The 10,511-nt window shown below is 46.8% G+C and overlaps 2 non-coding genes across 2 annotated transcripts; one reads left to right on the top strand and one right to left on the bottom strand.

The window, feature by feature from the left end:
- On the top strand, nucleotides 1-107 carry LOC114905255. The gene has a single exon (XR_003796117.1). It is a non-coding gene; the product is annotated as a U6 spliceosomal RNA (small nuclear RNA).
- Nucleotides 108-538: 431 nt separating this feature from the next.
- TRNAI-AAU lies at nucleotides 539-612 on the bottom strand. The gene has a single exon. It is a non-coding gene; the product is annotated as a tRNA-Ile (tRNA).
- Nucleotides 613-10,511: the final 9,899 nt, after the last annotated feature.

Raw genomic sequence — 10,511 nt, 5'->3', positions numbered from 1 at the left:
GTGCTCTCTTTGGCAGCACATATACTAAAATAGGAAGGATACAGAGAAGATTAGCATGGCCCTCGCGCAAGGATGACACTCAAATTCTTGAAGCGTTCCATATTCAAAAAACAAGACAACAGCAAAAAAAAAAAAAAAAAAAAAAGTTGTGTGGAATGAATGAATTCCAATCCTGGATTTTCAATTCTAAGAACTCCAGAAAACTGAGGTCTCCTCGCGAGGGCCCTCAGAAGCTCTGCATTAGGTAGCAACCGGCGGTGGCAACTGAGAGCATCCTAAAAAAAGACCCAAAGTGGGCTGCAGGCTTGCAACGCGCGGGGACTTGGTGTAACTAGTCAAAGCCCGAGCCCGCGCGGGATCCTGCCCTCCCTCTCCACCCGGTAGCCTGCCCCAACTTCCGGGCCGAGTCCAGAATGATTCCGCTACTCCCTCCTGTTTGCACGCGGCTCACAGCACTCAAAAGGCATATTTTTCAAAGCCAGTTACAGTTGTAAAACAAACCCATAACGTGGGGGAGGGAAAAGGAAACCGGCACCTGTGGCCCGTACGGGGATCGAACCCGCGACCTTGGCGTTATTAGCACCACGCTCTAACCAACTGAGCTAACCGGCCACTGAGCGAGCCGGCCTCGCCGGCATACCTATGAGAGTTCTCCGCCTGCTCCAGGCCGTGAGCTGGCCAAGCGCCTCTAGGCGGAGTCAGCCGTGCTGACTCCCAGCCGGCTCCCGCGGAGGGCTGTTGTCATCCCCATTGGCCAGATGAAACAACTGAGACCCGGGGCCTTTAAGGAGAAGGGAAGTGACTTCTTACAGCGAATCGGAGGCTTTCGCAGGGGAAATGCAAGCTGATCTTAAAACTTAACTCGGGAGCAGGATTTTCCAATATTGCAACTCGGTGCAGTTTTTATTCATCTCTGAGAATCCTTGCAGCATGGAAACTTCGTGTATCAAGAGCATTTGGCGAGGCTAAATACAGCTTGGAAAATGCAGAAAACCAGATAAAGGACAAAAGAACCACCGAATTCCCCACCGCCCCGAAACAACGGCTACTGGAGACTTGGCATCCTTCTGGCCAATCTTTTTTCACTGTACGGTGTATTAAAAAATTATATATATATATATATATATATATGATTCAATTCAACCTTGTTAAAAAGAATATAATTTTTTTTTTTTTGCGGTACGCAGGCTTCTCACTGTCGTGGACTCTCCCGTTGCGGAGCACAGGCTCCGGACGCGCAGGCTCAGCGGCCATGGCTCACGGGTCCAGCCGCTCCGCGGCATGTGGGATCTTCCCGGGACGGGGAACGAACCCGTGTGCCCTGCATCGGCAGGTGGACTCGCAACCACTGCGCCACCAGGGAAACCCTGAGAATATAATTTTTATGTTGCTTTTTGTACTTAATATTCTATTATAAGCATATCGTTCAGTAATTGAATATGTCATTTTAAATGGTTCCTCAGTGTTTCTTCAAGTAGGTAAGGCATAGTTCTTCCTTCCCCCTCCTTCTGGAATGTCTGGAAATTGTTGTCATTTTGTCCTCTCTTGCTATACAGCACATGAATAAATCATAAAATAGGGGCAGAATGGGCAATATGACAGCCACTGCAAAGGGATAGGGTCTGTATGCAAAAAAAAAAAAAAGGAGAAAAAATGCTGGAAAGACAAAACTCAAAGATGTCCATTCCCCCACCTGTATGTCCCAGGGGTCTCTTGGTCTCTGAGAGGCCCTAGCCGCCTGTGCTGCTGGGGCAGACGCTCCAGAAGTACAGGAGAGAAACACCAGCTTTTCACACTGTCCACGGCTCTGGTCTGATTACTCCAAAAAACTGTAACCATCTCCCACGGCAGATGTCTCATCAAGGTTCCCTGTTGCGAGCAGCAGAAGCAGACTCTAGCTAATCTTAACAGAAGAGATTTAACTGAAAAGATGTGAAGTAGCTCACCCCACCACCAGGAAGGCTGGAGAACCAAGTGCGGACAAAGAGCCACTCTGTCAAAACATACTCATTCACCCTGGCAATGCCCTAACCCCAGGGAATCAGCTGTGAGCAAAACAGGCCGAATCCTGTCCTCACGGAGCTCAGTTTAGCAAAGACAGGTGTTAGAGTGAGTGGAGAGGTTTAGGTGCTGTGCTGTAAGTAAACTGTGCTGGTGGTGGAGGGTTGAGCAGGTTCCTGGAGACTGGGACACTTGACTAGGACAGATAAATGTAGGCCAAGGCGGTAGAGTGAGCTGCCCGTGACGGCAGCCATCCTGTCCATTTTGCTTACAGCTGAATGCCCAGAGCCTAGCACTCTGTCTGCAATAATATGTGTTTAATAAATAGGAATCAGGTTGTTACCGCACCAAACTTGGGTCCCCTCGCCCCTTCACTGTAAAGCCCATCTACTGACCCCCAGTTGTGGTGAAGGAAAGTGCAGCGTTTATTGTAGGGCACCAAGCAAGGAATTCAGGAGTGTGAGTGCTCAAAATACCCCAACTCCCCGAAGGGTTTCAGCAAAGCATTTTTAAAGGCCAGGTGAGGGGCTGGAGCAGAAGATATGGGGGAGGGGTCTGTTCCGGGAAGGCCCCATAGGGCTGTGCTCAGTTACAAAATGGATGAAATAGCTAATTCCAAAATTATCTTACACTTTAAAGCAAGGTCAGATAGGGACTTCCCCTGGTGGTCCAGTGGTTAAGACTTCACCGGCCAGTGCAGTGGGTGCAGGTTCAGGGAGCTAAGATCCCACATGCCTTGGGGCCAAAAAGCAAAACATAAAACAAAAGCAATATTGTAACAAATTCAATAAAGACTTTTAAAATGGTCCACATCAAAAACAACAACAAAAAAGCAAGTCAGATAAAGTTATTTTATTCTGTTCACACCTTCCCCTTCTGGCCCAGCCCCGATAGGGTTGCCAGATTTAGCAACTAATTTAGCATAGTAAGTATGTCCCATGCAATATTTGGGACATACTTGTTAGTTGTTGATCAGGAATTCAACTTCAACTGGGCATCCTGTACCGTATCTGTCCATCCCGCAGCCACAGTAACAGCCGTTTGAAAGTCCCCACCTAACCAGCTCCTTTCCCCCACTCCCTCTGCCACCATCACCCTCCTTCCTGGTGTTCCAGCCGCGTGTCCTGAGTAGGCGGGGCGCTCCTGGCCAAGTCTATATTCCAAGGCCAAGACCCGAGGTTGGGGAGACACAGTGACTGAATATAGACGGCAGGGGGCACCCTAGATCTACGTAGTCAGCTCCGCACCTGGGCGCCCGGGCTCCTCGGAGCCCGGTGCTGACGGAGGGCTGGGCCTTTACCCACCGCTATTCTCCAAAAGTCTCTGAACTCGTCCAGCTATTCTCACTCCACCTTACAGGACTTCCAAGACAAACAAGCCCCAATTTTCATTCTTTGAGTTAGGAAAACGCAAACATACATGATCAGAATTAAACGGTATTGAGTATTATTACTCGGGTTTTTAAATGTCCGAGGGTGGGACTTTGGCTCATGCCGCTACCTTGGATTTTAAATAGTCATTTGCTTTAAATTCAACTTATAAAACTTGTCATTCTGCTTATAAGTTGGATCCTTTGGTATGAAAATAAAGGCACACTGTAGTCGTTTCCTAGAGCTACTATAGTAAAATACCACGAACTGGGTGACTTAAACAACAGAATTATACTCTCACAGTTTTGGAGGCCAGAAGTCCAAGATCAAGGTGTCCTTGGGGTTGGTTCCTTCTGAAGGTTCTGAGGAAGAATCTGGTCCATGCCCCTTCCCCAGCTTCTGGTGGTTTGCTGGCTATCTTTGATGTCCCTCCGCTTGTAGAAGCATCAGTCTGATCTCTGCCTCCATTCATGGATCCCAACTTCCTACAACAGTGCCAGGCACGTAGGACGTATTCAATAAGTATTTGTTGAATGAATGTTAAATTCATTGTGCTGAGCATCCCACGGGACTTTTCAAGTTGGAAATATGTCCTTTCGTCCTGGCAACATTTCTGATGAAGAATGTTCCTGAAGGAGATTTGACCATCTCCTTCACTTCATATGCTCTCTTTTCTTTTTCTGGAACACCATTCTTCAGAGGTCAGACCTTCTGGGTTGATTCTCTAATTTTCTTCTCTCTTTTGTCTGTCTCCTGGACAATTTCCTTGAATTTTTTTTCAACCTTCTTTTTACATTTTTATTTTGACTCGGGGCCCTGGTACACACAGACAAGGAGAAAGCAAAACACTTTCATTATTGAAGCTCACTTCTTGCCAGTTGATTCTGGAAAAAAAGGAAAGGAAGGGGGGGGGAAGAGAAATGAAATGCTTCATTGTACAATATGTACTATGTCAAAGCTGTTATACAATACAAAAGAAAAATAGACAAAAAATAGAAGGGTTTTTCAGATGTTGCTTCTAATTTGCTACAACAAATCAGTTGGTTCCGGGGACTTTAAAAAATGCACTTCTGGGACTTCCCTGGTGGCACAGTGGTTAGGAACCCACCTGCCAATGCAGGGGACACCAGTTCAATCCCTGGTTTGGGAAGATCCCACACCCTGTGGAGCAACTAAGCCCGTGCGCCACAACTACTAAACCAGCATGCTGCAACTACTGAATCCCGCACGCCTAGAGCCCATGCCCCGCAATAAGAGAAGCCACCGCAATGAGAAGCCCGTGCACCACAACGAAGAGTAGCCCCTGCTCGCCGCAACTAGAGAAAGCCCCCGTGCAGCAATGGCCAACGCAGCCAAAAAAAAAAAAGGATAAATAAAATAAATTAATTTAAAAAAATGTACTTCCTTAGAGTATGTACAGTCATTGCAAAGCTTTTACAAAGGTCTCTTTTAGACACGAGAGACAGCTATAGAGGCACAGGGAGCTGGAAGCTGAAGACTCGGGTCAGAGCCCCGGGTGGCCACCAGCAAGTGGGTGAGCTTGGCAAAGCCCTTCCCCTCTCTGGGTCCCCAACAACAGGCCACATGGCTTCTACACCCTGTCAGTCTGCCTGTTTCATTCTTCCCTATCAATGATTAAGGTTTGTCCTAGATGCTCAATAATCAGTGAAAATCCCCTTGCCCCTGTCATAGCGGAATGACAGAGCACGTGACAGTTGATGATGTTTCTTGATTAGTCAACAACATCTATTGAACATTTGCTCTGTGCCAGGCCTGTGTTAGACTTGCTGTCGAATCTGGCCTCTGTACACTGATACCAAATTAAACCTCGTAGACAGAGTTTTGGGTGAAGTAGAAAAGAATAGCTTTATTGCTTTGCCAGGCAAAGGGAGCCACAGTAGGCTAATGCCCTCAAAACTGTGTGTCCCAACCTGGAGAGGGTAGTTTTCTAGTAACGGTTCACAGAGGGCGTGATCAGCTAGTGGACAATCTTCTGATTGGTTGGTGGTGAGGTAAGTGGGTGTCGGCATCATCAACCTTCTGGTTCCAACTGGTGCTTTCGGGCAGCCGACAGTTAACTTCCCGGCTGGTGGGGGCTTCAGTAACTGCAAAACGGCTCAAGATATTGTTTTGTTTTTGTTTTGCGGTACGCGGGCCTCTCACTCTTGTGGCCTCTCCCGTTGCGGAGCACAGGCTCCGGATGCGCAGGCTCAGCGGCCATGGCTCACGGGCCCAGCCGCTCTGCGGCATGTGGGATCTTCCTGGACCGGGGCACGAACCCGTGTCCCCTGCATCGGCAGGTGGACTCTCAATCACTGAGCCACCAGGGAAGCCCAAGATATTGTTATGTATGTCCCTTGAGGGGGAACCAGGACTCCGCCCCCAAGGCTGCACTATTGTTTCTTTTTTTAAATTTATTTTTTATTGAAGTATAGTTGAATTACAGTGTTGTGTTAATTACTGCTGTACAGCAAAGTGACTCAGTTATACACATATACACATTCTTTTTCATATTCTTTTTCATTATGGTTTATCACAGGATATTGAATATAGTACCCTGTGCTGTACAGTAGGACCTTGTTTATCCATCCTATATGTACCGGTTTGCATCTGCTAGTCCCAAACTCCCAGACCACCCCGCACCTCTCTGAGTCCCCTCCCTTCCCGATTAGCAACTGTTTGAACCTCCCCTTTGTAATTCAGGGAAGGTCGTGGAGGCTGAATGAAGTGTATTTCCTGCAAACAAGAAATGGGGTACACAGAAAGACTTTTGTGCCCTGGAGCCCCACAGGGTCCTAGTCAGTTTCAGACTCTGGGCAAAAATCAAACAGTATTGTATAGTGCACCACGGACATGGTATTTAATCTTCACCACCACTGTTTGGAGACTGTATTTTTATCCTCATTGTACATGAAATGAGGAAACAGTGGTCCTATAACTTGGCTGGGGTCACCCAGTGCGATCCTCACTCCCCTAGCACTTTAAGAACTTTTTTTTTTCTTTGGCTTCACCCTGCAGCATGCAGAACTTCCCTGCCCAGGGATAGAACCCGTGCCCCAGCAGTGGAAGGACTGAGCCTTAACCATTGTACCACCAGGGAAGTCCACATTTTAAGAACTTTTCTATTCTCCTTGTAGGAAAACTTTTCTTGCGTTAAAAAAAAAAAAATCTATTGTTCCATGTGCCTTTTTGTAAGAAAAGTGCATAGATGTCTCCCTAGCCTGACATTGGGCCTCTTTTGCATCCACACTAGACCACCATCTCATTCATAGTGTTTGGTTAACCACGATTCTTCGTGTTAATTTGAATGTCTAATGTTCTCCTTGCTCTTATTTCATATTCCTGCTCATGCTTAGTTTCTTCTAAGATACATTTATTATTATTATTACTATTATTTTGGCTGTGTGGCGTGGCTTGGGGGATCTCAGTTCCCCGACCAGGGATTGAACCCGGGTCTCATCAGTGAAAGCCCAGAATCCTAACCAGTAGGCCACCAGGGAACCCCCTATTATTTTCTAAAATGAATCTAATTTCTAATATCTGTAGGTAGATTTGCATTTTACCCACCTTACCAAGGTTAACATGTTTGAAATTTCTGTCCTTCCTAATTTTTCTTTCTAACTTCTGCCCATTTCCTGGTTTGAACGTAATTAAGATGCTCAGCAGAAACAGATTGTCTGCTAAACATAGCCTAATGGCTGAATCTCTTGACATTGGGAATTAGGGAAAAGCTAATGCTAGGATACAGGATGAACTGTCTGAGGAACAGTTTTAGAATGAGTCAAAAGTGCAAGTGGCTATAATTAGGTAGTGTTCAGGCAGAGTTTTAAAAGCAGAGCTCCTAGGATGCAGGCTGGCTCCATTTCACAAGCATCTTTTGAGCACGTAATATATGCCTGGCTGCTGGCACTGTGTGCGCTGGGCGGGCAAGGGGCTCAGGGCGGGGCCCTCCCTGGAGGAGCTCACAGCCTGTTATTTCTCATCTGCCACTTTCTTTTGTCATTTAGGGCATGAGTGGTCTAAGGAAGCAGGTTAACCAGGCCACACAGCTGAAACCCGAGGAGGCTGACCCCTCTGTCTATAAACTATAGGGAGATACCTTCTTTAGCAATTGCTTTTCGAAGTAACATTTCCTAGTCTATTTAGAATTAAAGAAAGAATAAGGCTGGGAATTCCTTGGTGGTCCAGGGATTAGGACTCAGCACTTTCACTGCCGTGGCCCAGTTTCAATCCCTGGTCGAGGAACTAAGATCTCGCAAGCCACTCAGTGCGGCAAAAAAAAAAAAAAAAAAAAGTGCAGCAGCAGCATCACCTGGGATTCTGTTAGAGACGGGAAATTTCAAACCCCACTCCAGAATGACAGACTCAGAAGCTTTGGGTGTGGGGCCCTGCAGAATCCAGAGTCACCTGAAGGCAGGTGATTTCGGTGCAGGCTAAAGATTGAAAACCACTGCTCTGGGCAAAATCTCGCACCAATTCCCTTTTTGTCTTCCTGCTAAGGTCCCTGTTTGTATCCTTTGATCTTCCATTCCGGAGGCCCTTCCACGCTCCCTCTCCCAGGGCCTCCAGGTACGAAGTGCAGGTTGTGGACCAGGGTGCAGTCTGCGTGGCCCTTGAGGGCTGAAGTCCACTAGCCCCTGCTCACCTGGGGAGGCACACCAACGCTGCGTCTACTTACAGGGGGCGCCTTGCTCTAACGCCTCCTCAGGATCAGGACCCACCTGGTCTTCTTTAGGATTTCACTACTACTTGTCCACAGTGAAGGTGAACAGAAAATGCACATTGGAATCGATGAGGCAGGGGCTCACCTGCTAACTGCATTCGCCTGTTTAACAAGTATTCAATGAATATCCAGAAACTGGCTCTGCCTCCAGAAGAGATGAAAGACAGGTGGGTGGGCTGCCCAAGGAGCTTAGAACCTACCTGGGTGGCAGAAAGGAACATGAAAGAGACAGTGAGAGAAAGATAAATGTGACTTAAAGACAAGTCCCCACATAAGGGGAAAGACCACAAGGAGGTAAGAAGAGAGAAGTCAAATTCCAGTGATCTGGAGAGATTAGATGTGGCTTTTCAGAGCCAACAAAGACAGTACCATCAACAATAATAATACCAGCAATAACCACCCTTTGTATTTTTCAATTTACTTGATAAAATTCACATAACATACCATTCTAACTATTTGATATGTACAATTCAGCGGCTTTTAGTAGACTTACAAAGTTGTGCAACTATCACCACTATCTAATTCCAGAACATTGTCAACACCACAAAAAGAAACCCCGTACCTGTTAGCATTCACACCCATTCCCCCAGCCCCTGGCAGCCATTAATCTACTTTCTGTCTCTATGGATTTGTCTAGTCTGGGAATATCCTGTAAATGAAATCATACAATAGGGTGGCCTTTAGTGTCTGGCTTCTTTCACTCAGCATCATGTTTTTGAGACTGATTAATGGGTTTAGGGTTTCATTTTGGGGTGATGAAAGTGTTTTGGAGCTAGATAAAGGTGATCGTTCCACAACATTGTGGATGTACTAAATGTCACACTTTAAAATGGTTGATTCTACATTATGTGAATTTTGACTCACATTTTTTTTTATAATTTTTATTTTTATTTATTTATTTTTTGCTGTGTTGGGTCTTCGTTGCTGCACGCAGGCTTTCTCTAGTTGCGGCGAGCGGGGGCTACTCTTTGTTGCGGTGCATGGGCTTCTCATTCTGGTGGCTTCCCTTGTTGCGGAGCACGGGCCCTAGGCACGCGAGCTTCAGTAGTTGTGGCACACGGGCTCAGTAGTTGTGGCTTGCTGGCTCCAGAGCACAAGCTCAGTAGTTGTGGAGCACAGCTTAGTTGCTCCACAGCATGTGGGATCTTCCCGGACCAGGGACTGAACCCGTGTGCCCTGCATTGGCGGGCAGATTCTTATCCACTGCGCCACCAGGGAAGCCCTTGACTCACAAGAAGTAAAAAAAAAAAAATCAAGGTAGATATGCATTGACTCAGCAGCTCCACTTTAGGAATTTCTCCTATGGGTACACGTAAACGTATAGGAAATGATGCATATTCAGAGCTGGTCACTGCAGCAGTGTTTGAAAGATCAGGCTATTAAAAACAACCTAGGGCTTCCCTGGTGGCGCAGTGGTTAAGAATCTGCCTGCCAATGCAGGGGATACGGGTTCGAGCCCTGGTCAGGGAGGATCCCACATGCCACGGAGCAGCTAAGCCAGCGAGCCACAACTACTGAGCCTGGATGCCCCATCTACTGAAGCCCGTGCGCCTAGAGCCCATGCTCCGCAACCAGAGAAGCCACTGCAATGAGAAGCCCGTGCACCACAAGGAAGAGTAGCCCCCATTGTCCGCAACTAGACAAAGCCCGCGCGCAGCAACAAAGACCCAACACAGCCAAAGATAAATAAAATTTAAATTAATAAATTTAAAAAAAAGAAGCAATCTAGATGACCATCAGTAGGGGACAAGTTAAATAAGGGATGGTACAACCATGAACTAGTATAGCCATTAAATAAAATAATAAAGCTCTTTGGGTACTGGTAGGGGAAAATCTCCAAGTTAAAGGGTCAAGTAAAAAATACAAAACAGAGCAGAGTCTATACTATGCTACCGTTGGTGTAAGAAAAAGGGAATAAAAGATCTCATATAACATGAGATCTTTGGGGAGATCTACCCTATGGGGAGAGGAACTTCGGACAGAGGGGTGGGAGGGAGGATTTCCACTTTGTTGGCTCTGTTTTTGTTATTTTTGAATCTTGAATCATGTGAATGTATTACCTATTTTATATTAATATATTAAAGTTAGTGGATGTTCAATAGTAAGATGAGAACAATACCTGCAAAGAACAGGTATCAACTGACAATTATTTAGTGTGTCCCAGCCCAGTTAAAGCTCAAGGCTGTTGTCCAGGCATTAGGTCCCAAATCGCTAAATTCTCAGGACCGCTGCGGTGAGCGATCCCGGGGAAGGCCGTCTACACAATAATTTAGGCAGGGAACTGCCTGAAGCTACCGGGGATTGCTTAGCAACTAGAGGGAGGAGGCGGGCCGCAGTGCGCACGCGTACACGTAGGCCTGGCGGGCGCGGACAGGGCGTTTTGCGCACGCGCGGGCTAACGGCCTCGAGGAGTTCAG

This window comes from Monodon monoceros, unplaced genomic scaffold (assembly GCF_005190385.1).
Source record: "Monodon monoceros isolate NGI ecotype Baffin Bay Population unplaced genomic scaffold, NGI_Narwhal_1 Super_Scaffold_21, whole genome shotgun sequence".
Lineage (NCBI taxonomy): Eukaryota > Metazoa > Chordata > Mammalia > Artiodactyla > Monodontidae > Monodon > Monodon monoceros.
The sequence above is the reverse complement of the archived record's forward strand: the minus strand, read 5'-3'. Positions and strand labels throughout refer to the sequence as shown.